The sequence below is a fragment of the Ambystoma mexicanum genome, chromosome 2p (assembly GCF_040938575.1).
Source record: "Ambystoma mexicanum isolate Mex_15411 chromosome 2p, UKY_AmexF1_1, whole genome shotgun sequence".
Lineage (NCBI taxonomy): Eukaryota > Metazoa > Chordata > Amphibia > Caudata > Ambystomatidae > Ambystoma > Ambystoma mexicanum.
In genome coordinates, this window is record NC_090923.1 from 599,740,783 (window position 1) to 599,767,331 (window position 26,549).

Genomic DNA, 26,549 nt, shown 5'->3' on the forward strand with positions numbered 1-26,549 from the left:
TTTGCCAGTCTCCCTTTCTCTAGTAAAGAGATCCACATTTACATCTCCACTCCAATTCACCCCTCTAATACATCTGTTCAACTTTCTGAAGTCTGCATCTGAATAGTTAACAATGTTATATTTTGCACACAACTCTTCACCATTAATCAATTTTCCATCCTTGCAGATGTCACTGATCCAATTTATTCCACTAATAAACCATTCAGGCCAGAATAAAGTCTTGCCTTTATCAGTAAATGCACGATTCAGCCAGATAGAAGCATCAGGCGACTTTAAAGCCACCGAACCCAACATTTCATACACAATTTTCCATGTTTCTCTCAATAACTCAATCATGGGATTGTTCCTCTTATGCATGTTGGTAGTCGTAAGAACTGCCCTCGGGGCAAGTGGGCCCAAGAAACTTGCGTCCGCTACAGCCCATCTTTCTGGAGGATGTCGCAAAAAAGGTATAATAAAGTGACTTGAAAATGCCAGATGATACGCTCTGAACTTTGGCACTCCAAGACCCCCCTTCTCTGTTGGAAGTTGAAGCTTCCATAACTTAAGTCTTGGGGGTTTATCATCCCAAATAAATGATTGTAATAAGCCATCAATCATTTTCTAATAATGTTGACTAATTTTCATGCTCAATATGTAATTGATTTTTGGAGCAGCGTTCATCTTCAGGGCGTTCGCTTTGCCCCAAAGTGATAAATGTAGCAAAGACCACCTCTGCAGACACATTTTTAAATCTCGGCAAACATCCCCCATATTCTCGTCCACCATGTCACCTGTCACCGGTGTCAACCATACGCCCAGTTACTTTATTCTTTTCTCACAACATTGGAAGCCCCAGTTAGTCACCAAAAACGTATCACAGAATTGGGTCATAGGCATAACATCCGATTTGGACCAATTAATTTTGTATCCAACCACTTCGTGAAATATTTCTAGTGTGTTCATCAGCGCTGGTAGTGACATATCTAGTTCTCGTAACACTAGCAACAAATCGTCCGCATAGAACCATATTTTTTGTTCAACTCCTTGAAAGATTAGTCCTCTTAAACTTGGAGTGCACCTCAGGGCAATTGCTAGTGGCTCAATGCCTAAGACAAATAACAATGGAGACAATAGACAGCCCTGCCTTGTACCTCTCTGCAAATCAAATTAATCTGACAGCATTCTGTTTGTTTTGACATCTGCTGTGGGCTGAACATACAACAGGGCAATCCATGAAATGTAGTCATCTCCTAAATTCATAGCACGTAAGACCGAAAACAGACATTCCCAATTTACTCGGTCAAATGCTTTTTCACTGTCAAGAGAGAACACAGCGATGTCCTCATCCGAGTTTTGGGTCTGCGATATTGTCATCAGAAGATTTCGAATGTTGCTAGAAGTTCTACTGTCCTTAACAAAGCCTGATTGGTCAGTGTGCACTAGATTTTGCAACAAGTGTTCATTACGTAAGGCCAACACTTTAGCTAATATTTTGTTGTCTGTATAAATCACGCTTATTGGGTGATAATTAGATGGTAGATTTCTATCTTTGCCCTTTAAAAAAAAACTGAGATAGTAGCATGATTGGTAGATGCTGGTAACAAACCCACTTCCTTAGACTCAATGAACATATCTCTTAAAAGCCCCAATGCCGACTCCGGCAGAATCTTGTAAAATTCAACGGCAACCCGTCTGGCCCAGGTGACTTCCCAGTGTTCAGTTTGCCAATGGCAAACCTAATCTCATCAGTAGTCACAGCTTTATTAAGTACAAGCTTATCCACATCTGTAATTTTTGGAACCTCCAGACCACATAGAAAAGTTTCTCCATGGCCCGTATACCTGACTCATTTGGGTATAAAGTCATATAGTATTCTTTGAAAACTGCATTGATTTCACTAGTATTGAACGCAACCTGGCCATTCGCTCCTTTTATAGAGGTTATCGCTCCCTCAGATTTCTGTTGTCTAAGCCTATAGGTAAGCCAACGATCGCATTTCTCTCCTCGCTCGAAGTACGAGCATTTGATTCTGTATAATTCTTTCTCAGACCTTTCTGTTAGAATGACATTCAATTCTTTCTTTAATCTATTTAATTATTTTTTCTTATCCATATTACCTGGGTCACGCACCAACTCATTTGTAATCTCCTTGATGCGTGCATCTAAGTTTGATCTGACTCTCTCCATGTTCTTCCTTTTACTACTTGACAAACCCAATACAAGACCCCTCATGGTACATTTGAAGGCCTCCCATGTAATCTTATTGCTCAGCTCATCTGATTGATTTTCTGCTACAAAATGATCAGCCTCGGATCTAATTTTTTCTAACAATTCTTCATCTTGTAGGATAGAAGTATTCATTTTCCAAATAAAAGATCTGCGATTTTCAAAATCTAATGTCAGGTCTCAAGACACTTGTGCATGTTCAGTGACCACAATACAACCGATCTTACTAGTCTTAAGATTCTCTGTCATCTTTCCTGCTGTAAGAAACATGTCAATACGAGAATATGTAGTGTGCGAGCAAATATAGAAAGTTAATTCTCTCAAATTTGGATGTTGGAGTCTCCAGCAATCCTTTAAATCATAGTCAGTAATGAGTGATTGAAACGAACAGTAATGATAATCTTTCCTCTGTAATGTCCGTGCCCCACTATGATCAATGGTTGGGCCAATCACCAAATTAAAATCTCCCCCCAGTATAATGTTAGGAGAATCAAAATCTTGCAAAAACTGTGCAACCTTTCTAAAAAAAAAAAAGAGCCGTCATCTATTGAAGTGGCATAATAAACATTACACAGGATTGCTTTAACACCTTGAATTTCAACCTGTAGTGCAACTATTCTACCTTCTCCATCACAACGCGATCTCTGAACATTTACCCGAGCGTCTTTCCGTATCAAAATAGCGACCCCTCTACATTTAGAGGGATAACACGAGGCATAAAAGTTTCCTACTCCTCAATTTATTTATCTCATCTTTCAATTCAAGTATGTTTCTTGTAGGAAATAAATGTCACTTTTCATGTCATCCATACAATTAAAAACCTTCTGCCTTTTGATTGGATTGTTAATGCCATTTACATTCCAAGAGGAGACAGATAAATGAAGCCCCCTATTAAAAGACATTTAAAAAAATCAGAATAAAATACAAACAAATAAGCACTAGTTTAAAAACTCTACATTAAATGAAAAACCCCACCCACTCCCCCTGAAACAGAAGTTCGAATCCAACATCAACAAGAACTCGAAAAACCTATTACTCCCGGCTCCGCTACCAATTTGATGTAAGAATTCAAATTATGCAACTTCTCAAAAACGAATCTTGAACCCATTTATGTTTGCGCACAAGTTTTCCAGTTTCAGTTTTCATCTTACTGAGTGCAACTATTCTGTAACATATAGTAAACCTTTTCACCCCCATTTCATGCCAAAAATAACTCCAGTAAGTGTATTATTACACACCACCCGTCAAATAATCATTGTTCATGTATTTATCACCAATTTTCAATCATATTCATGAGCAATTACATCCCACTCTCGCCCTCGAAAAACAGTTTTTATATATTTCTATTTCTAAATGTATAATTCATTGTATTTTGTAAGGTAAAACTCCACCGTCTAATGTAACTCATATACATAATAGTTTCATGTTTCACGTGTATCACCAACAACCACGCGCCAGCAAATTCAATCTCCAATCCTCAAGCATAGCCCCGTACTACAGTTACATATGTGCGTAGGCTAATCCAATCGCAGCTATATCCAAATCTCCCATTCAACACCCCTATTTACTCACTATTTAGTTCCAGCCTTAAGCACTTTACATAGGCAGACAATATATTAATATCTAATATATTAAAGTCTAAGGGTCAGCAAACTACCAACAACTTCACAATACAACAAGATTTAATTTACTTTTCACTAAAATCTCTATAACTGTATACAAAAACTGTATTTTATTCATATGACTAATAGTATGACTAATAGTAGTAAACAAGTAAGACAATTAAATGTATTAGATTGTTATTTGCTTTAGGCGTTTTCAATCACTCTACAAATAAAGTTAGCACATATAGCCGGGCGAGTGAAACTTTCCCATAAGAAGAGGAATACACACATAAAAACAGTGATATATATATACCACATTAACCAGCAGTCTCAGAGTCATACATGCCAATCCTTCGGAGTACTGTGCTCATTGCCAAGTCAATCAATGTATTCCCATTCGTTGCAAGAACAAAAAAGATCCATGCAAATGTCTTGAGTGCTAGGATTTTCTTCATTTCCAAAAGTTGCTTCTGTTTCTTAGAAGTTGGATTTTCTGGCTCTTGAATTTTTTTTCTTTGAATTCATAATTAGTAATGTAATTTCTTTAGGGAGAAGGCCAGGAGCTGCAGGTTCAAGCTGCTGCTACTTCGGCCAACATTCCGGAATCTAAAAAGCGAGTCTTATAACCCAAACAAATTGAATCCTAATTCATCCACTAAAAAAAGACTGAATATTTAGAAAATAAGTTCTAAAGGCCCGAGCAAACTGAATTCTTAATCATTATCTAGTTTCTCGTTATCTGAAATCCAACTCCTGAGTACAGTGAAAACCTCTTTATTGCTTTTGAGGATCAGCGATAGAAACTACAGATGAGAAAACATTGATTATACCAGATCCAAGCCGATTCAGGACAAAGACTAGGGCCAACCCTCAAACCCTGAGAAATCCTGACAAAATAAAGTATTGTTTAAACTTGTATATGTGTATTCTGCCTTTGACATAACTGAGTCTGTCAACCTACCTATAGAAAAGCCAAAACTGTTGGTTTTGCAAATGCACAGGAGCCGCTCAGACATATCTTTCATTGAAAGAAAGCACCAAGTACAGTTTTTTAAGTACACTGACCTAAGGCAGCGTATGATTATCCCTTCAGCGAGAGGCAGAGAAAGTTCAAAAGCCAGTGTAAAGTAATCTCTGATTTGCAGGCTCCAAATAAAAGTGGCTGCATGCATCCGTCTCACAGCCATATCATCTCTGGTGTCAACATAACACAAAATGCTGCTCCCACCTTAGTCTGTGACAGTTGAATATGCATTGAATGCTTATCAGATGAGAGCAGAGCTACACACCCTTGAATCACTCACCTGTTGTTGTTTCTGATGATTGAAAGTCTGTGCTGGACAAATATGTGTTGAGGTTTTTTCTGCAGATAGATAATAGCAGTATACTGTGAATGTGAGCTGGCTCTTACTTTGCATCACCCAACCTCTTGCTGAACTGGACCTTTTTGACGCAAGCCTTCATTGCTGATGCCAGAGAGATATTATTTAGCTCTGCTATGGCCCTTTGACCCCAGTGATATCAGCACGTGCAGCCTTCCAAGCCGATAAACCTATTCTTATTTCATATGCTACAGTAGAAATCCCAGTAGTTAAAACACACTTCCTCTAACTTTCCATTTGGAACTGTAGGCCTTATCATGCAAAGTGCAGAACAGTCTAGGAGGGAACTTTCACTCTCACAACAGTGGTACATTTAATGCAAAGGGCATCTATGACAGAAAAACCCTCAGAATGGGCCAGTTGAGGAGGCGGAGTTGTGATAGCTCTTATGCGCAACCAAATATGTCCTGACTTTCAAGTTGTAAGATATTGGGCAGGCATAAAAATTCACTTGCCCTCTCAATTCCCCTATGCATACAGCACACCATTTCTTACTTGCCAAGAGTCAATTATCATTTGCTATGGGCAAGTGCAAATTTTGAGGCAACTATATCATACTATATAATAAAAGGCCAGATGTATGTTTATCCGAAGCCGTCCTGCCCGCTTCGCCTGTTATCACCGCTAGAGGGAGCTGTTGCCTTACGCATAAAACAATAGGACTTCAAGTTCATCTTCCATGCAAACAAAATGTGTATTTGTCAGAATCCTCATCTTTAGTGGTGCGGATCACCTGTGTCTTCTTTTGCATTGGTTTGCTGAAGTCTTTGTCCTTGCAGGGTTTCTGTTTGGTCTCATGAAGAAAGGGGCAAGCCTCCCCAGATGCCACCCTGCCAGGTGGCCAAACACTCTGGCAAGGCGACCTTTGGAAGACTGCCAAAAACAGGAAAAAAACCCAGAGAGGGAAAAAACCTGCAAGCATGACCAGGCAGCAAGGTGAGGTAACAGCTGACTGAGAGGCGGAAATGGTAGATTGAAAATACCCATCAAGGAATAAGGCTGAACACTGGAGAATGTCAGGGAGGCAAGGAGAGGAACGGGAAGGCAAGAAGGGAAGGCAGAATGAGGAACAAGGAATCAAAAGCGCTGAGCAGTTACCTGAATACCGAGCGTTGAGACGCGCTGATCTCGAGCGGCGTCTGAATAAGTTTCTTAGCGACTAGACCGCTCCGTCCGCTTCCAGGAGAAAATGCCCAGTGCCATGTTGGAAGACAAAATGGCACCAGCGCACCGAGAATGGTGCCTCCAGGCAGCCCTCAAGGACCAGGGGCGAAGAGGCATGACAGTATTTCAACAATATCACCGCTAGAGGGAGGTGTTGCCTTACGCATACAACAGTAAGACTTCAAGTTCATCTTCCAGGCGAACAAAATGTGTATTTCAATAATGATAACATACAATTAGCTCTAGAAAAGGCCCAACACAGGGATACCACTTTAACAGCATACTTCAAGTTGCACAAACAAAGAAAATATATACATTAAAAAAAACACATTTAAACAGAAATCCATTTGATTAAGCACTATTTCTCTAACAAAATAAATCACTTTTGTTTTCAATGTACTTATGTATTATGTAATTATTAATTGTAATATTTCTTGATATGTATTATTATATCAATAATATTTTCATGTACATTTTAAACTTTATTTGACTTCAATGTACTTTATGTTATGATCTCATGTCTAATTCGAATCATGCTGCACGTCATTTGTATTACTCTGACATCCTTCAACATTATATATTAGAGTGCAAAACCCGTAAGTGGAATCCAAGACAATGAGGAGCAGATATAACAATTGGCCGTATGTACTATGTGGAACCTTTAACGGACTCTGTGAGATTTTGTTTAACTTTACTACTCCTCCACGTAAAAGGAGCAAGATTCTTTACAGAAATAGTTTTTTTTCTATTCACATAAATTACATTAAAATACCACACATGATATTTTTAAACTCTGAAATGTCTTCCTTTATTCACATTAACCCGTGTACACAGGCTTTTCCACTAGTATATATAATATATCATCATCATAACTTTATTCAGCCATAAGGCCATCAAGGTTCACATGTACATCATAAGCATAGCATATCTCATATATACAATAACTACAGCTCAAACCTCCAGGCCATATAGCAACATCTGCCAAATTGCATCCCTGGACACAACCTGGAATGAGGGATCAATTTGGGTCTACTAAGTTGGCCATGTGTACAACCAACCCTCCCCTATTAGTGGCTCCCTCAAATCTTTTCCCCCAATGGGACTACATTGTGTCCAGATAGCAGGGGATGCTGAATCTTTGTTTCTTTGAGGGAGGTATTAGTATGGTACGGGGATGCACTCAATTCAAAGGGACTAGTAGGCAATTGGCAGCACCTCTTTCCAATTTCTAGTATACCCATGGCCATTCTTTGTTCCCTCAATTCAATTTGGATGGCGTCCAGAGTGCTACCCCCATTGTTGTGTATTCTTCTATAGCTTATAATGTCCTCTCTGATTAGGGAACAACATCCATAGACCATTCTAAACTAGTGGATACACTTATTTTTTAAGGATTCCCTGGTTTCAGGCTGATCACCAGAATTTGAGTACAAAACCTGTAAGTGGAATCCAGGACAAGGAGGAGCAGATATAACAATTAGCCGTACGTACTATGTGGAACATTCAACGGATTCTGTGAGATTTTATTTAAGTTTACTACTCCACGTAAAAGGAGCAAGATCCTTTACAAAAGTCGTTTTTTTTTCTATTAACTTAAATTACATTAAAATACACCACATAATATATTTACACTCTGAAAATATTTTGCTTTACGCACATTAACCCGTGTACACAGACTTTTCCGCTAGTATATATATATATATATATATATATATATGTATATATATATATATATATATATATATATATATATATATATATATATATATATATATATATATATGCCAGTGTGCAGAAGGAAGACATCTGTAAACCTATTTATGCCTGGAGACGCTGGGAAGAAGTGCCCAATTTTGCCAGATGTTTTGAAGAGAAGAGCTGAGATGTGAAGCTGATTCTCATGGAAAGGATGTCTTTGTATGTGTGTGCTCAGTTCCTTATGACCACACATCCTTAGAGAATTATAAATATAGCGTTAATCCAAAAGATACACCAAGTTGATACCTTAAGTAGACTAGCAAAGTCATTTGCAAGCTTCTGTTATGGTAAGGTGATTTAATGAGATTTGAAGAATGTGTACTTGACAGCAGTGTCATATACGATCTCTAACATGGATTTCAAAGAGACTGAGGCACAGTTGAATATGTGTTCATTATCAGTGCTCGTTTCCAAAAACGTGTGACCTATCAGAGAATGTTTCTTTACTATTTGTTGTGAGATTTAAAAACAGCCTTTTATAGTGTCAATAGAGGAACGTTATGGGAAGTGTTACAGGTCTTAGGCGCTCCGGTAGATCTGGTAAGTGCCACAGCTAATAATTATACCAATAACTCTGCTACGGTCGGATTTGGGCAAGAGGGGGGATGCACAGGCCAGTTTAAATTAAGTTCTGGGATAAGGCAAGGCTGCATCCTTGCCCCACTCCTCTGTCTCCTATACATTAATAATCTTGCTGAAATAATTTAGGGATTGGAAAGTGACGCCCCAGGTAGGAAGACTCAAGTTCAGTTGTATGAAGATGATGTTGTCTTTAATTCTAAAACATCAGTGGGCATTACAAAACAACTGGAAGTCCTTCAGAGATTCTGTCATATATTTAGAACAATGAGGTTTGTGTCTGAGTATCTGCCAGGTTCCTTTCTGTGATTATCTATGGATTAGAATAAAATCAAATGGCAGCTGGTCTTCCCATGTAGACCATTGTATATTGTCTTTTAAATAGAGAAGAGGCAAAATCATGGCTTTTGCTGGTAGAACTAAATCTAGTGCTGTTTCACCAGTCATGGATATTTACAAGGCGCAGATCCACTCTGTGGCCCTGTATAGATCTGGGCTCTGGGGCATCAACCTTTTACATTATTGGACATTACAGAAAGAGTTTTTTAAAGATATTGATATTTTTAATTAAAGATGCTCCATTTATCCCAGTTTATCTGGAATTAGGCATACAGCCGCTTTCTTACAAAGTGCAATTGAGACTTGTACTACTCTGGCTACGAATTCATCATTCAAAAGACATGGAGATTTGTAGGAATATCATCTGGGACATGTTGGCAAATCCAGATGGTCTAAAATGGGACTGGACGAAATGTGTCAAGATATTGCTATCTGGATTGGTTTGGGGAATACTTGATATGTAGATTCCAGCCCCCCTCAAAACATTGTTAGTGGCATAAAAGCTGCCCACAAAGAATGGGCAATGTGTCATTTTCTGTCAACACTATCTTTTGTCAGTGCTACTGCTGGATATTTGTCGATGAAAGGTAACTGGTACTTTGAAAAGTATTTGAATTGGATCTCAAATACATACAACCATTCATTGTTTATGAAATTCTGTCTAAACCTTTTACAGTTGGCTACACGCACCTGCAAATGGCAGTCAGGAAATCTCGAGAGCTGCCCGATAGGCCTTTCAATACCAGAGAGAGTAGTTCACACTGCTCTTTAGGCTCGCTTTAGAAAGAGATGGATTTTTCCATTATCAAGCAGCGAAGGCATTAGCACCACAGAAGGGGCAATAAATCATTTGAAAAATTTCAATATCCCTTTCAAGTGTTTTAGATCCATCACGGTTTTACCAGTGTTAATACATGAAATGAAGATACTCTTCATTAGGCTTTTTTATTCATGGATGATCTTGTTTGTGCATTATAATGAAGATTCCCCCTGCTAATAGCGCAGGAGCTCTTGATTCTATTAAAGACAAGGAGACGAGAGTAAAAAGAAAAGAAGAGAAAGCTTAATTCTCGCCTCCGTCTTGACATAGAATTTACTGTTTGTTTTTATGCTGAGCATCTAAGATTTGTTTAACTGTTGTTGATCTGCATTTTATGGAAATGTGCCATTTTCGAATAAAACTGATTGATTGATTGATTGATTGATTGATTCAAAGGCAGTCATGCTCGTGGCAAAAGCAGTAGCGGGGTCTGTGCTGACCCGATCTGAATTTGGTTGCCTACTAACCTCAGCTGGAGCACATGGATCCTGTCCCTAATGGCAGCCACATAGCTCCAGCTATAATGTCTATGTAGTGGTGCTGTAAAATAAGTATTAAAAAGTTTTTGGCACAGCCCAGTGGGCATGAGGGGAGAGCAGTGGGAAACTGAGGATGGGCCCAAGGAGGCGACCCCCCCTAACGTCCACTGTCTCTGCCACTGAGTTATACCTTGTTATAACCAAGGAATTAACTGGTCTGATTGTATCACGGAGGTTGTGCAGCTCAGAGATGAAAGTGTGATATAAATCATTGGTACGCTGTACCAATAGTTTGTTTGCTTTTTACAGAGCGTACCTTTAGTGCAAAGGCTCAAAAAACGAGTCCTTAATGCTTGTTCTTTCTACTGAACCTAATATAGACTCGGCTCAGGCCCAACATTCACGCATTGCCAGTTCCCAAGTCACAGCTAGGCACACACACACACATACACATACACACACCGTCCGTGGCTTTGCAGTTCGTTAATGTGACCAGGTTGCAAACACATTTCTTTTATCAGTGGCAGAGTCTTTCATATGCATGATGGAACATTTCCAACTCAAAAAGTTCGCAAAGCACCAGTTACCTTGCAAATCTGTGATCGTTAAAGTGAGCAAACCAAAGCACCCGTTTAAAGATGTGTTTATATTCATGAGGTCTACTATCTTGACATGCAGCAAAATAAAATTGCTTTAAGTCACTAATCAAATATTTTCAACATCATGTCCTATAGCTTACCGGTACCGTTGTTACTGGACCAGCAAACTTGTAATGAGGCCCATAATCTGTATATCTATCTTTGTTTATTACACAACTTCTTTATCACAGGTCGTAAACCACTGAATGTACAGTAGGGTTAACTAGATATTTAAGGATGGCATTATCTTGCATTCTGGGACTTATAGTTTACCATTCAGGATGTGAAAATTAAAGTCACAATGATATTCCTTTGGCTTAACATGTTGCTATAAGGATTTACATATTGCCATGTGGCTTTATTATACAATTCGTGTTTTTTTGAGACTCTATAAGACATTATTACTGTAGACCTTGAAATGCAACAATTTGAGCCACGTTTTGTGATCCTGGTCACCTCGCCCACACCCACTCGACACCCGTAATGCACCACCAACTACCCCCCCCCCCAACACCATCTGTCCGACCATCCCACTCCCTCCTTTTTGGATGCAGCCAGAGTACCACCAGTTCTTTTTTGCCACATCCACCACTGATGCAACTGCACCCCCAACATAAAGTGTGGCAGTTCAAATGCAGTGCTTCTTTACTCTTCACTGTGGGAGCTGTTTGTCTTTTGGATAGATCTGTGTATTAGCCAATGCGGGCGATTTTACAGGCAGATGGACAATGCTTAACACTGAAAGGGAAGCAACAAACAAACATGCATTCCATTCTAAATACACTTCAATTACCAAATGCTAAAACTATGTATCATCCTTGAGCCACTGTAATTGATCTGCCAAATCACTACAGTTGCACATGGGGTCAAAAGGGAGAAAGGGAAGGTCTAAGTAAAAGGAGGAGATAAAAATAGCAGAGGGGAAAAGAATGGGAGGATTAGGAAAGAGAAGATATCAGAGCTGACATGTTAAATCAAGAAAGGGGAAGGAAGTAAGCATTAGCAAAGCCAACAGTTTGGGCTTTTGCAGTTGGTCATTTCATTTTTCATTGGTATGACTTTGTGCTGGCGCCATTAAGAATGGGCCCAGCTAAAAAAAAAATGCACTCTGAAGGGAGGGTCATCACGCGACTGTGATAAAGTGAGCTGCTAGTCCCTGCTGGCTGATTACATATTTCTAACTCTTTAAATTGACATCTGTGCCATGAAGCATGCAGCTTGTACAGCCTGCTACGAACACCCATAAAAGACTTTAGATCTCTGTTCCACCCAGCATCGAATTATCAGTAATGCTTAAAAATAAATTCAAGTACCAGTTACCTGGGGCATTAAACAATGTCCAACATAAAAGTTCAACCCCTAACAATCCGTTTACTGCAGGGCCAAAACGTAGGACCATGCCACTCAAAAAACGAACATAGAGGACTGTGATGATGGAGAAGGACTACCACCATTGAAAAAGACTGTAATGAAGGACTGTGTCAAAAGAAAAGTGACTATGACGATGGACTATAATGAAGGTAATGAACTACGATGAAGGAGCACTAGCATGAAGAAGGACTTTATTTGGCAAAGTTCAGCCATACCTAAAAAGGAGAGCAGAGTGAAGGGACTGGGGGAAATTCAGAGCTCTCAAGTCGTTGTCCTTCTTCATTCCACCACAGTCATATTACAGCTCTACACTGGGCAGCAAATGCAAGTCTGGGCCGGACACAGTTAATAGTAGTATCTGGTTTTTATATAACATCTCATGCCAGATTCCTCCCTCTTCCAAGTGTTGTAATTAGAGTTATTTATGCACTCATTTTTAGGGGTGAGCAACATTTTTGGCGGCAACGACAAAAGTTTTGCACATCCGCACTGGAATCTGCTGACATTGAAATTTCACCCATTTTTTTGGGGGTGTGTTGCTCCATTCCCATGTTAGTTTCGTGTAGCGTGACAAGAAACTTTGCACAGTTCTTTTTTTCTGATCCATGTTAGTTCCGTGCAGCGACACAAGAAACTTTGCATAGTTTTTCGATTCGTCATAGGTTTGGGCAGAATCATGAGACACTTTGTGCAGGTCTTTTTTCGATCCATGCTAGGTTCACGACACGAGAAACTTCATGCAGGTCTTTTGTCAATTCATACTAGTTTTGTGCAGCGGCATGAGAAACTTTGTGCCAATCTTTCCGATCCGTGGCAGTTTCATGCAGCGGCACGGAAACTTCATGAGGTTTTCTATGATCCATGCTATTTTCGTGCAGCGACACGAGAAACATTGCACAGGCTTATTTTATATCCGTACTAGTTTTGTGTTGCAGCACAAGGAACTTTGCATGTTTTTTTCGGATCCATGCTAGGTCTGCGCAGCAGCACAAGAAACTTCACACAGCTTTTTGTTTGATTTGTGGTAGATCTCACGCAGTGGCACGAGAAACGTTATGCTGCTCTATTCGATTTGTGCTAGATTTGTTCAGCAGCACAAGAATCTTCATACCACTTTTTTTCAATTTGTACTAGGTTCACGCAGCGGCACGAGAAACTTTGTGCCGCTCTTTTTGATTCATGTTGGGTTCATGCAACAGCACGAGAAACTTTGTGCCACTCTTTTTGATTTGTGTTAGGATCGTGCAGCGTCACGAGAAACTTTGTTTCCGCTCTTTTCGGTTTGTGCTAGGTACATGCAGTGGCACAAGGAACTTTGTGCTGCTCTTTTTGATTTGTGTTAGGATCGCACAGCGTCACGAGAAACTTTGTTTCCACTCTTTTCGATCCATGCGAGGTTCCCGCAGCGGCACAATAAACTTAACGCACCTTGTTTCGGTACGCAAGATGGCTTGAGATGTTTTGCACTGCTCTTTTCGATACGCATGTGTGGCGGAATGGTGATTTGCGGCGAAACTGATCGGAATTGTACAGGTTTCCCTTTCCCAACTGGTGGAACTGAATTTCACAATTTTTCCAAGCCTTACTCATTTTATCGACATTTGAAGGAGGAAGGGTAAATCAGCCTTGAAGGGATTCAAACTTGCAAAGTGCAGGATTGCTCTATGCCAGATACAATTGCTTAACCCATGTGCTATTCACCCGTAAAATGTTGCTCATTCCCTGCCCTTTGAGGCCTCTCTCCCTCTCTGTTCCAGCTATCTGTGCTTTGCTTGCTACAGCCAGCCCTGGTGTAGACAGGAGACAGAGGCAACGGTCCAGACAGGAGGGGGGGCAGGCAGGGCAGAGCCGAGCTATGTTAGGAAAGAAGCTAACTGTGTCTATAGAGAATTCTCCTGCGGAACCACCAACTAATCCTTGAAGACGAACAACAGTCAGAATATTATCTTACAATACTGAGGGGCAGAAAAGACAGCAGAATCAATATCAAACAAACACCTACTCAGCCCCACATCACTGCTAAACCAGCAGTGATCCTAATCATAAAAGTGAAACAGGTAGAGCCGAAACGTTAAACCTCCTTTACCAGTTTTGGTAGCGCAGGCCGAGAGCAGCCTATATCTTCAAGAGGGGGGGAGCTGATAACAGTAGCGACCCAAATAGCAATTATACAAAAATAAAACTGTTCAATCAAGATGCTATAAAAATATAGGGCCTCATTACGAGGTGGGCGGTAAGGGGTTAACGGCGCCGGAGCCGTTAACCCCAAACTGCAATATTACGAGGTGCCCTTGCGGGACCCGCTCTGGATGTCTGGTTTTACCAGACGTCCTTAGTGGGTCCCGGGAGGGGGCCAGCATGCTAACAACGGGCCCGTCATTAACGTGCCCGTTGTTAGCATGCTCCCCATTCCCATTGAGCCCTATGAGGGCTCAATGGGAATGGGGATGGTCCAGGTTGCCTGAATGGGGAAATACTGGGCCCTCCAAGGTCGGAATGGCCTGGTATTTCCCCATTTAGGGAACCCGGACCCGAGTTTGGAGGCAGCCATGCCCTTGTCAAAAAACACTTGAACAACCACCCCTGTAAAAGAAGGAACAGAGGATGTAGACTTTTGTTGAAGGTCACGCTGTGTAGATGAGCAGGGGTTTTCGGGCAATCCGATTGGGCAACAATGTGAACGTTTTTGAAGAAAAAGATAAAGAAGCTGCTATAGTTCAGAAGTGGACCAGTGGTTTGGGGCCTCTTCACAGTACCTTAATTGTTTGTCTTAAGTGTTTAGCATTGTCGACCTGGCTTCTATACTTTCCTGTGGTCGAGTTTGTGTCCAGATGGAGCAAGTTGATCCAGTGGCGAGTTGAATTCGAGTCGGCTTAAAAACTAAGCAGTCTGCGTTCGAGACAATACTAGTCGATCGGTCCCAACAGTACGAGTCAGCGGTTGAGTACAGTTGAAATGATGTTTCCGCAGGGTTGAGTTGACGTACAAAATTATGCCTTTGAGCGAGTCGAGCCAGCTGTCAAATTGAGTTGAGACTATGTTCTGTTGGGTGAAGATGGCGCTCAGAATATGGTGAGTCAGATGCTTTGCAAGTTGCGCGGCGGTACTCTTCCCTGTAGGAGATGGTTTCAAGATGGTTCGAAGAAGCTAGCAATCTGCTTGAATTTTGTAGTGTGCCAAAAGCAGCATTGCAGGCCCTGTGTCAGCTCAAAGGGCATCGAACATGGTGGAAGTAACTGGAAAAGTCTCATGGAGGTGAAACAGGTTTCCAGTTGCTCTTCATCCTAGAAAATGATTCTGGGAGTCACAATCACGGGGCACAAGAACAGGGCGAGTCTTTCTGCTGCACTCTCATTGCAGGGAGCTTGGCTGGAATCTACAGAGAATCCTTCTCCTCCAGTGACAGAGTCCTGGTTCCAGAGCAGTCAACAGTGAGGCTTGGTCTAACATCAGTCAACTCCACTATTCTCTGGGGATGGTTTGGGGATAGAGCTCTCCTCTGCTTCACATGCCTTCTGTGTTCACCTCTATGGCAGAGGACTATAGGATAGACTGTATCCCTAACAGAGGTCCACATGAATTATTTTTGTCCTTCTTAGATTCCTGATATAAAACAATGAACAAGGAGGTACCCACTTCCATTAAAATCAAAATGTCACAGGGAAGTGGTCCAAAGCAAGCCTGTTTTAAGCGGTCCAATCCCTGTTGCTGTAACACGTGTCCTTTGCCTTTCGAATTTACACCTATAATATCTTGCCCTCAGATAATGGAGGGGACGCGACAAATCAAGAGAAACAAAGATGGTAGGACCATTTTCCAAACCTATCTTCCCTCTCTAGCTACTCTAACCCTGACTCTTTCCCATGCGCGCTGTCTTCAATGGCCAGCACACTACTATGAGTGTGGCTTTTTTATGCCAGTGTTGCCTTTGAAGCACCGATTCCCAGAAGACTTCTGCAGAAGAATCAAAGAGGCAGCATCCTGGCAAATTTTTCACATAGCAGTTGTGGAGACAGTCAGGCCAGATGCCAATATGTCATAGCTGGATAGCTGTTTCCTGCTCACAGGACTAATGTACTGTGATATAAAATGGCTTTGGCTGCATATTTGCGTACTCTTAGTCTCCATGCCACAACCAAGCATGGGTTACATATAAAGAATTGCATGCCACAAGACTAAGGCAAACCATTATTATAATTTCGATCAGAGATGTAGATGATTGAAAAGCTGCTCTTCCTGCAGGGACTTTGTGTCTCAACTGCTGCCAGGGTTGCACATGTTGCCTTTGAACCTGCTTTTTGCCAATGCAGAGCTGGAGCTGGGGGTGCCTGTGGGCTATCTCACCGAACATGTGTTCACTATAAGTTTGGCATGGAGTATTTATGAAAAGGGGTCCGATTAGCAGTTCTCTCTTTCAGAGACAGAATACCCACATACTTCTATGTAAATAAAAATACAAAAGGTTTGGGCTATTCCGCCCCCACCATATGGCATTCTGCTACATGCCACTGCATAAGGTCTGCGAGAGGGTGCCTTTCAGACCTGTCGGGTGGAAAGGCACCCGATCGCAGAACTCGGAGTATGCCAGTCCGGTAACAACAGTGCCAGTAGCTTACCAGCACCGTTGATACCGGACCGGCATACTCATAATGATGCCCATTTAAGTGTTAAGACCTCAGTACAGACAGGCATTCCGTTGGCTACCTATAGATAGGTAAACACTTATCTCAAAATGCTAGGACGTCTGTGAGGACGTATTTCACGTAAATATTTAAGGTGGCCATTTTGTAACAGACACGCTTCTGCTGTTATTCTTTTCGGAACATAGGTATCACAAATGTAGGTAAGGGAAACGCATTGCAGAGCATAATACATCTCTTAGTAGATATGAATAATAGTTAACTTTATCAGACAGCATAATAATAGCAGGCTACTTATACATTAAATCCATCCGATTGACAACAGCACATGCCAAACCATGGGCCAGTATACCATGAGCCTCAATACTTTGAAACACATACATTCTGAGGTAAGCATTGTCAACTTAATATGACTATATGACACTATTGACGGATACATCTAATAGATGAATGACCTCATTATTTTGGACCAAGGCAGATCATCCATTTCTAAGGATATCAGAGTGATTCTGAATAGAGAGGGAATCCGAATGACACAACCTACGTTTACCATGTTGGTGAAGCCTGGAGGTAGGCAATCTACAAGTTATTTACTCCACAGTAGACATCAGGGTTGACCAGACATGTGGTAATACAACATGTATATAATATGGTTTGCAGATGGCTGAATGACTAAGAAAAGGTCATTACGCAATTTAAGAAGAAGAATTGGGCCATTGGAATAAAATAGCATTCTTGGGACAATCTCTAAGGTGATTCTATACATTTTGATGCATACATTTCTTGACACATAGAAACATGTGAAACCCAGTGCTTAATAGTGTTTGTTTTACATTCATAGATACCATAGGAAAGTGGAACTTAGAAGGTTTACTCAAGCTTCTGAAATCGATGAAATTGATGTAATTAATGAAATTAATGAATTTTGCTCCTGATGAAGAGAACGTATCTCCCAAAACACGTCAAGCTCTTTTACATTGTTTGATGTATATGCATTGTTGAATTCCCATTTTGAAGTACATTGAGAATAAAAATGTGTATTAATTATTCTACTAAACTTGACACATGGTTAAACGTATTAATTTATGAGAACCAATGGATCACCAATTACAATACGTATTACATTGAATTGTACAAAATATTGACTGACAACAGTACATATGTCAGGAGTGTCCGCCAATTGTGGACACTCTCGCTTCTGTTATTCTGTTACATGCCGCCACACAACTATTCTGCCCCATTAATAGTTTGTTGTCACTGCCAGTTTTGCCTCATTCCGTTTTCTTGTCCAGACAATTATCTATATAGCTCAACACTCTTTTCCATGTCCACACGCTCTCTTGGCATTTGGACTAGTCAGGCCTGCCTTTCCTGCTCAACGCTTTCTCTGGTGAAGCCCACCTATACACATCTCCTTCAGAGGCCTACTCACAGTGCAGCCATGATCTCTCCTGCCATCTCATTCAAAGGTTAGTCCTGCCCCATGTATTTAGACTCAGCTCCAGATACTTTGCAAGAGCAGTGTGTTAGTGAAAAGGATGCTTTAGTTCCCCGAGTTTCTCCCTGTGAGACCCCAAACCCAGATGCCAAGGGCAATTGTAATCAGAACAAGAAAGAGGCGCTATATTCTCAGCTTGGCCTTGAGATGGGCCATTACTTTTGTCTGTTTTCTTTGTTTGCTTTTATCACTGCCTCATACTCCAAGTCAACACTTCTGTAACTGCTAAGTAGCTTGGGCCAATTCACACCAAGGACCTTAAAACCTGGAAAACAGCGTTAGTCTGGGACCTTTACACTAGCGCACATGGATTAGACTTGCTGACTTGATCATCATGACAGACTGGAACTTTCAAAGTATGTCAAGCAAACACCCCATGTTCTACAACCATAAAACAACTGATACCAATGATACCCAGAATCTTCCGGCCTGGCAATCACCTTCAGTGCAGGAGCTATCCACAACTATGCCCCCCTCACTAACCTCCACACCATTCTTCTTTCTACTGCGTCAAGGCCAGTAACATGGCATTGTCAAGAATGGGCGAGAGCCACTCGCAGCTGGGGTTAGGAGGCCTACCAGGGAGCCAGTCAGAGCCAGTCCAACCCCAGAGGTGCACAGTGGCAGCATAGAGGGCCCAAATATTTGTGCCCTGTCCATGTGCCAGCAATTTAGTTGCAGACCCTCATCTCCAGCCTTGCCTCATGGTTCAGATTGTTGTGGGGGGGGGGGTGCAGCAATCATTAGCGCTCAGGCATACCATAAAAGCACGGAGCCATCGTCATGATCAACCTCTCTTTATTCCTCGTACAACGTAACTAACTGTTTCTCCCCTTGTCCCCTCCCCTTCCGTCCCTCCTCCCGCCTCTTAGTGTGTGTCCCTTCTTAAAGGGGCTGTGTCCTCCCCCGTGCTTAACATGAAAGTCCAGTTACATCTGTTCGATGAGTCTCACTGGCTTCTTTATTATTCTGAGCGGCCTCCCTGGAGATTCTCTGCTTTCACCAGTCGTTTCCAGTGGGGGTTCTATTTCGTCTTCTCCACTTGAATCTTCAGCTGTGATCTCCTGCGTCTCTGGTTCTTCGAGATATAGTCTCTTAAAGAATGAGGGATTTCGGGTGATGTCCCCTGGTTCTCCAGTTGCCGTGATCATGGGTCCTTTGATGGCTGTGATGACCCGAGGCTCTGGGCTGTAGCGCGTGTCTGTCTTCTTGCGTTGAGTTTTTCGGACTAGGACGGTTTGTCCCACCTCTAGTTGGTGTTCCTTTGCTCTCCTCTTTTTGTCGGCCCACTGTTTGGCTTTTCTCTTCTTTTCGGCGTCTCGTTCTCTGATGGTCGCATCTTTCTCTGGTGTATAATCTTCCCACCGGGGAATGCGGGTTCGGGGTTGGTATCTCAACATCAATTCGGCGGGTGGCTTTCCCGTCGCATCATGTTGAGTGTTTCGGTAGCTTCTGAGCATGCTGCAGATGGCCTGCATGTGGGGTGTTTGCTCTGCTACAGCCTTCTGTCTGGCCAGCTTGATGGTGGCCATGAATCGTTCCACCATCCCGTTGGCTTGGGGCCAGAGTGGTGTTACCTTCTGGTGGTGGAACCCTAGGTAGTCTGCGAGCCTCGAAAACTCTCGTCCTTGGAACGGGGATCCATTATCTGTCTTGACAGTGTTTGGAATGCCCCACTCACTGAATAGTTTGTCTATGATGGGTGCTGTTTCCGTGAATGACGTCAACGGTGTTTGCTTAATGAATGGGAATCTGGAGTATTCGTCTATTATCACTAGCAGGTATCCCCCTTCTTCCAAGGGTCCGTAAAAGTCCATCACAACTTTTTGCCAGGGCCTTGTTGGAAGCGTGGTTAGTTGGAGGGGGTTTGGGGTTGGCCCCTTTGCTGCCAGTTGGCAGGGTCTACAGTGCATCAGCATGTCCTCAACTATTACGTCCATGTAAGGAAACCAGACATAGTTTCTGAGAATTTGTTTTGTATTGTCAATTCCCCTGTGACCCTCATGGGCTAGTGTTACCAGGGTCTTCCTTAGGTCTCTCGGGGCTACTAATCTGTCTCCAAGTAGCAGTATGCCTTGGTCTGTGGCTATTAGTTCTTTGTGCACTTTGGCTATCCAGTCAAGCTCCTTCTTGTCTGCTTCCTCCCCCCTGTTTCCTGTGCTTTGGCGTTCCCTCCATTTGTTGGAGCGGGTGAGTGCAACAGCGGTTGTGATCGTGGGGTCGGCCTTGCTTCTTTCCTCAAACGTTGCAATTGAGTTTGTCGGTTGCATGGCATTTGAGGACAGGTAGAAGATGTAGTCCGCAGCCTCGTGGGCTAGGGTGTCATCTTTGTTCATCATGGGGTGCCTGGACAGGTAGTCCGCTGGGTTGGCTTCTCCCCCAGGTTTGTGGATTATGACGTAGTCGTATTCCTGTAATCTTTTTCCCCAGCGTTCTATTCGGAGTGGCATTTTGGTTTTGGGGTTGCCAAATGTTGAGAGGAGTGCCTGATGGTCTGTTACGAGGGTGAACTTCCGGCCGATGATGAAATGGTGGTACTTCTCGCAGGCCCATACCGCGGCTAAGCTTTCCCTCTCCGCTTGTGAATATGCCCTTTCTGTGTGTGATAGAGCGCGGCTGGCGTATGCCACCACTGTATGCCGGGTGCTGTCTTCAGTGTCGGTCTGGGCAAGGATGGCTCCGAATCCTACTGGACTGGCATCTACCGTGATGATGGTGTGCCACTCTGGGTGATAGTGTGCCAGTTGACGGTTGTTGGTGAGGCTTTCCTTTATGGTCATAAATGCCGCTTGGCAGGGTGCGTCCCAGACAAAGGGTTGCTCTTTCTTCAGGAGGGTGCGAAGCGGGTCAGTGATTGTGGCATAGTTCGGAAGGTAGCGTGCACAATATCCCGTCATTCCTAAAAAGGAGCGCAGTTCTGCTGTTGTTGTGGGGGCTTGGAGGTCGGTAATGGCTTTGATCTTGTCCGGGTCAGCCGTGATTCCTTTGTCAGAAAATATGTGCCCAAAGAATTTGAGGCTGGTCTTGTTGACGTCGAATTTTGGGTTCATTTAATGTCATTCCTGCTTCTTGGTGGGCCATTAGGGCACTGTCGTGTTGTTCTTGGTCCTTCCCAAAAATCAGAATACAGAATATCATCACTGTAATTTAGGGCATTCATTTCAGACGATATCACGCGTCTGATCATCTCTTGGAAAATCTCTGCAGCGGATGATATACCAAAATGTTGTCTCTTGTATCTAAAGAGTTCGTCATGAGTTGCAAACATGGTGATGGATCTTGAGTCTGGATCCAGGACGAGCTGGTGGTATCCTTGATTGAGGTCCAGTTTTGAAAAGTGCCTCGCCTGATTTAACCTGATCAGCATGTCTTCCAGGCTTGGGCCTGGGTGCCTTTCCCTCTGGATGGCGGTATTTGGGAGGCGCATATCGACACATATGCGTAGGCGTCCATTCTCTTTGGGCACTATCACTATTGGGGACACCCATGGTGTTGGTCCTTCTGCCTTCTCTATGATATCATTGAGGAGGAGGAGCAGGATCTCCCTTGATACTTGTTCCTGAAGGTGGAAACCGACTTTGCGGGGGTGCTGTGGCACCGGCGTGATGTTGTGGTCGATGTGTAATTTGATGGGTGAGTTCTTGAGCATTCCTACTCCCTCAAATAACCTGGGGAACTGATGTTCAAGGTCTCCCTTCGTGAGGGGTCGGCTTGATATTGACATAATGGCTTCTCGCGTTGAGGGGCGTCCCTTTATTATTTCCGATCAGTCATAATGTAGGTCGATCAGTGCCAGGGCACTGGCGGTCCGGTAGCTGAGAAGGCAGCGCCCTATCGATGGGCTCTTAATGACGTGGATCGTGGCTGCCACCGTGAGATTGCAGTGTGTGAGGTAGCATTGGAATTGTCCCCTTGATGTCATGGGTAGGGCTGCTCCCCATTGGAAGATGTGTGTTTTGGATTTTTGAAGGGGGTACAGAGGGGCGATGTCACGATACAGGTCTTCATTCATGACGTTTACCGTCGCTCCCGTGTCGTCCACAAACTTGTTCATGGTGTTCCTCATTTGAATTGTCACTAGCTGATGTCTCGGTGGGGAGTTGGTGTATGGGTCTGTGTCCTGTGCGTGAGGTGGCAGGGGTTCCCCCATGTAGGTCGTTCCTTGTTCCAGTGGTAGTCTTGGTTCTCTCTGGCGCATGTCGTACAGTTTGTGGTCTCTCCTGTCTGGCTCAATCTGGAGTCCTTCCAGTGCTCTCACGGTGTTCCGGCATTGATAGGAGTTTATGGGGTATGTCGGATTCTTATCGACGGGACATTGTTGTTCTATGTGTGTCTCTGTTGCACGGCTGGTGGCCCGTTGACGAGTTGAGCTACCTTCGGGAAGCTGTTCCTTGCACACCACTTGGAAGTGGTTTTCCATTCCGCATCTTAAGCAGCGCTGGCCAAAGGCAGGGCATGGTCCTCTGTGTGGGTACTCAAATCCACAGCGGTAGCATTGGCGGTCGCTCGGGGTCCATTGAGTGGGATATCTGGGAGTCATTCTGTTTTGTGAGGCTGGGTATCAGGTGTAGGGGCTGACGGCAGCAATGATGTCGCCTTTTTTCGGATTCTCGATTGCTGCGGCCTGGACATCCACTCTTTCATAAACTCTAGCCAAGTCCAGTACCTCTTTCAGGGAGCGGGGCTTTTTTAGGAGGTGTTTCCTGAACACGGAGGATATGCACCCTTCAATTATGCGGATTCGGATAGCCTTGTCATCGTTAAAGTTGGCAAAGTCACACTTTGTTATCTTTCTCTGAAGGCGGATGACGAATTCTCCTATAGATTCGTGGGGGAGTTGACCACATTGATTGAAAGTGTACCGCTCGTAGTCACGATTGGGTGAGATGACAATTTTCGCATTGATTGCAGGAGTTTTTCATATGTGGTGCGGTCTTGTAGGGGAATCATGCGTATGATGTTTTTAATTTCTCTCCCTGCGACATTGGTGAAAATGCTTAGTATATTGGGGGGTTCTTGTGTGCCGATAGCACCTACGAAGTCCTCAAATTCTTCCACCCACTCTTCCCATCGCTGGCCCTGATCGTGGTGAGGATTTAGTGCGAATGGGCTCGTTCTTCTCATGAGGCTGGCATGTGCGGCGAGGTTGGCGTTGGCAACTGGTGGTGTCCCAGCATCTGCGGCTGCCTGTGCCTGGTCGGTCATGGTGGCGCTCTGGTGCCGTGTGCGCGCTCTGGCGCTGTACAGATTTTTGTGCTGTTGTTTTGTAGGTTCCTGTCCTTTCCATTGGTGGTGCAGCTGTAGGAGGTGGGCCTTTTATTCTGAGGAGTGGTGGCGTTGGCGCGGCTGGGCATAGGTATGATGTGGTCACTTTTGTTGCCGTTGGGGCGTAGTTTTGGCCGTTTCTCAGGTTACTGGGCTAGTAGTGAGGCAGTGAAGTTTGTTCCTGGCAGTGGGGGTTCCTATTTTGCACACGGGGGCTTGGGCACTATGGCGTCACGTCTGTCATGCGCAGCGTGTGTGTTCTTGCTGTTATTTTGAACCTAGTATGGGCACTCGTGGGTTGTGAATGGGCCCACTATCTCTTTTCTCCCGCTCTTTTATTTAGTTTGAAAGGTGTCACGTAGTGGGAGACGCGGGGTGTGGTTGCGGAGCTCTGCGCTTGCTTGCACTAATGTCACAGACGGGAGACACGGGATGTGCTTTCCCCACGTGTCTTTATTATATTTTTTCTTTTTTTGCCAGAGTACCTTGTGCGTCGGTGGATGCGTCCTCTTCAATCCGCTCACGTTCACTCTTCCGGGCGGCCAGGATGCAGTGGGCGGGCCCAGTGTGCGGCGTCAGGATGCTGCGGCGGTGTTCTCCGCTCTTTTGTCGGGTGGTTGTAGGGCGGATGCGCACACGGGCTACCCGGACAATGCCTGTGGTGTCTCTCGGGCACATGGGCCCTCTCCTCTTGCAGGGCACACAGGCCCTCCTTTCCACTTGCCGGGCACACAGGCCCTCACGATGTGCTGGGCATGCCGGCCCCTTTCACTTGCAGGGCACACGGGCCTCTGCCTTGTCGCAGGGCGCACGGGCCGCTGTGCTACTGCAGGGCTCACGGGCCTCTGCTCTGTCGTGGAGCACCCGGTCCTCCGCACTGCTGCAGGATGCACAGGCCTCTGCTTCCTCGTGGGGCGCACGGGCCTCCACACTGCTGCAGGGTGCATGGGCCTCTGCTCCCTCGTAGGGCACACACCATATCCTCCGCACTGTTGCAGGGCCCACGGGCCTCTGCTTCCTCGTGGGGCACACGAGCCTCCACACTGCTGCAGGGCGCACGGGCCTCTGCTCCCTCATAGGGCACACGGCCCACTCAAACTGCTGGGCACACGGGCCCTCCTAACCTGCTGGGCACACGGGCCCTCCTAGTTTGCAGCCATCACACGAAGGTTTGTGTCGGCCTCGTCGCCAGTTGTTGTGGGGGGGGGGCAGCAATCATTAGCGCTCAGGCATACCATAAAAGCACGGAGCTATCGTCATGATCAACCTCTCTTTATTCCTCGTACGATGTAACTAACTGTTTCTCCCCTTGTCCCCTCCCCTTCCGCCCTCCTCCCGCCTCTTAGTGTGTGTCCCTTCTTAAAGGGGCTGTGTCCCTTTTCAATCACGTACAACACAGATCAAGACTAGTGTTTCTTTTCGTTTTAAAAAAGCCCCAGACTGATGCAGAATCCCACCAACAAATATTAAGCAACAGCATCAACAGCAGGGCCCCTTATCCCTATGAATGACAGAGAACCGCAATGGAAAGCCAGGAGCCCACAGAGATTCGACCACTACTGGCAAAATAGAGACAGAGATAAGCTGCAGCTGCGTACAGATGCAGCATGGAAACCTGCGTTAGGGGACCGGCACCGTCCACTGGAGAGTTTGTGCAAGCAGTTTCAGCTTCACAAACCCACCGACAAAAATGGGGAAAGGAACACCCATGCCCCAAATGTACAGGCATACCACACGGGAAGAAAGCCCAGAACATGAACCGGGACATTGAACTTTCCAGGCAGCCATCTCTGATATGCAGAGAGCCTGTGCAGAGAAAATGGGTGGGCTTAGCCCCCTTGTTATGAATTGTCCTTGCACATGCACGCCACAGGGGTTTGGAGGAGAAGACAGGGCCACATTTTCCAGGGAAAGCTGTTGAATACACACAAGGGGAGATTTATTTAAGTAGGGAACAGGAAGCAGGAAGTGTGGATTTTTCAGGTGAGGTCAAAAGTGGAGGTGGAGGATGACCAAGAGACCAACAGGAGAAAGGAGGGAGTGACGGCTTGTGAAAGAGATTTGTGCAGCAGGTGAAGTGTTGGTTTAAGAGTGACAGTGGTTCTGCAGTGTCAAGGTGCGTGTTTGTGTAACGAGTGAGCAGAGAGATTAGTGTAAGGAGTGAGTGGGACTTGAATGGTACAGGGTGAAAGGAGAGTGTTTGAGTAGTTGGTGGGAGGAGAGTTAGTGAGAGGAGGGGAGTAGCGGTTGGAGGAGAGTAGTAGTGAGAGGAGGAGGAAGGAGAGTAGTAAAGGGAGGAGGGGAGTAGTAGGAGGAGAGGCAGAGTCGCAGCCGGAGGAGAGTAGTATGGAGAGGAGGAGAGCAGTAGCGAGAGAAGGAGGAGTGAAGTGGAGAGTGAGAAGGTGAGAACTAGGAGGAGTGAAACATTGGAAGGATAGCAGATTGGTGGGAGGAGTAAGGTTGGGGGAAAGGAAGAGGGAAATGTGGGAATGACTGAACCAGCCAGAGTCCAACAGGGTACTTGCAAGGCACCAACCCTATCCCCATTAGAACACTAACCCTGGGAGAGTTTGGAAGTCTCTGGGAGAGTTTTGCATCTCATTTAGAGTTTTATCATACTAAGGGAGAAACAATCCAACCCTGGGCTAAGGACGCCTGGGCTACGGAGGAGGGAGAAACAGACAAGAGAGGGATGGATGACCCTAGGCCCTACAAACTGAAAATATAAACCGCAAACTGTCTCTATGACTCAAAGTGATTTCTGTGCCATGTGTGACACGTTGTCAGAAGTGTAATCCTGTCAG

The 26,549-nt window shown here is 44.2% G+C and overlaps 1 protein-coding gene across 1 annotated transcript in view; it reads left to right on the plus strand.

Moving 5' to 3' along the window:
- The window catches only part of RASSF1 (Ras association domain family member 1), a 541,383-nt gene that overhangs the window by 215,896 nt on the left and 298,938 nt on the right, over positions 1 to 26,549 (plus strand). The gene's annotated exons all lie outside the window — the stretch shown is intronic.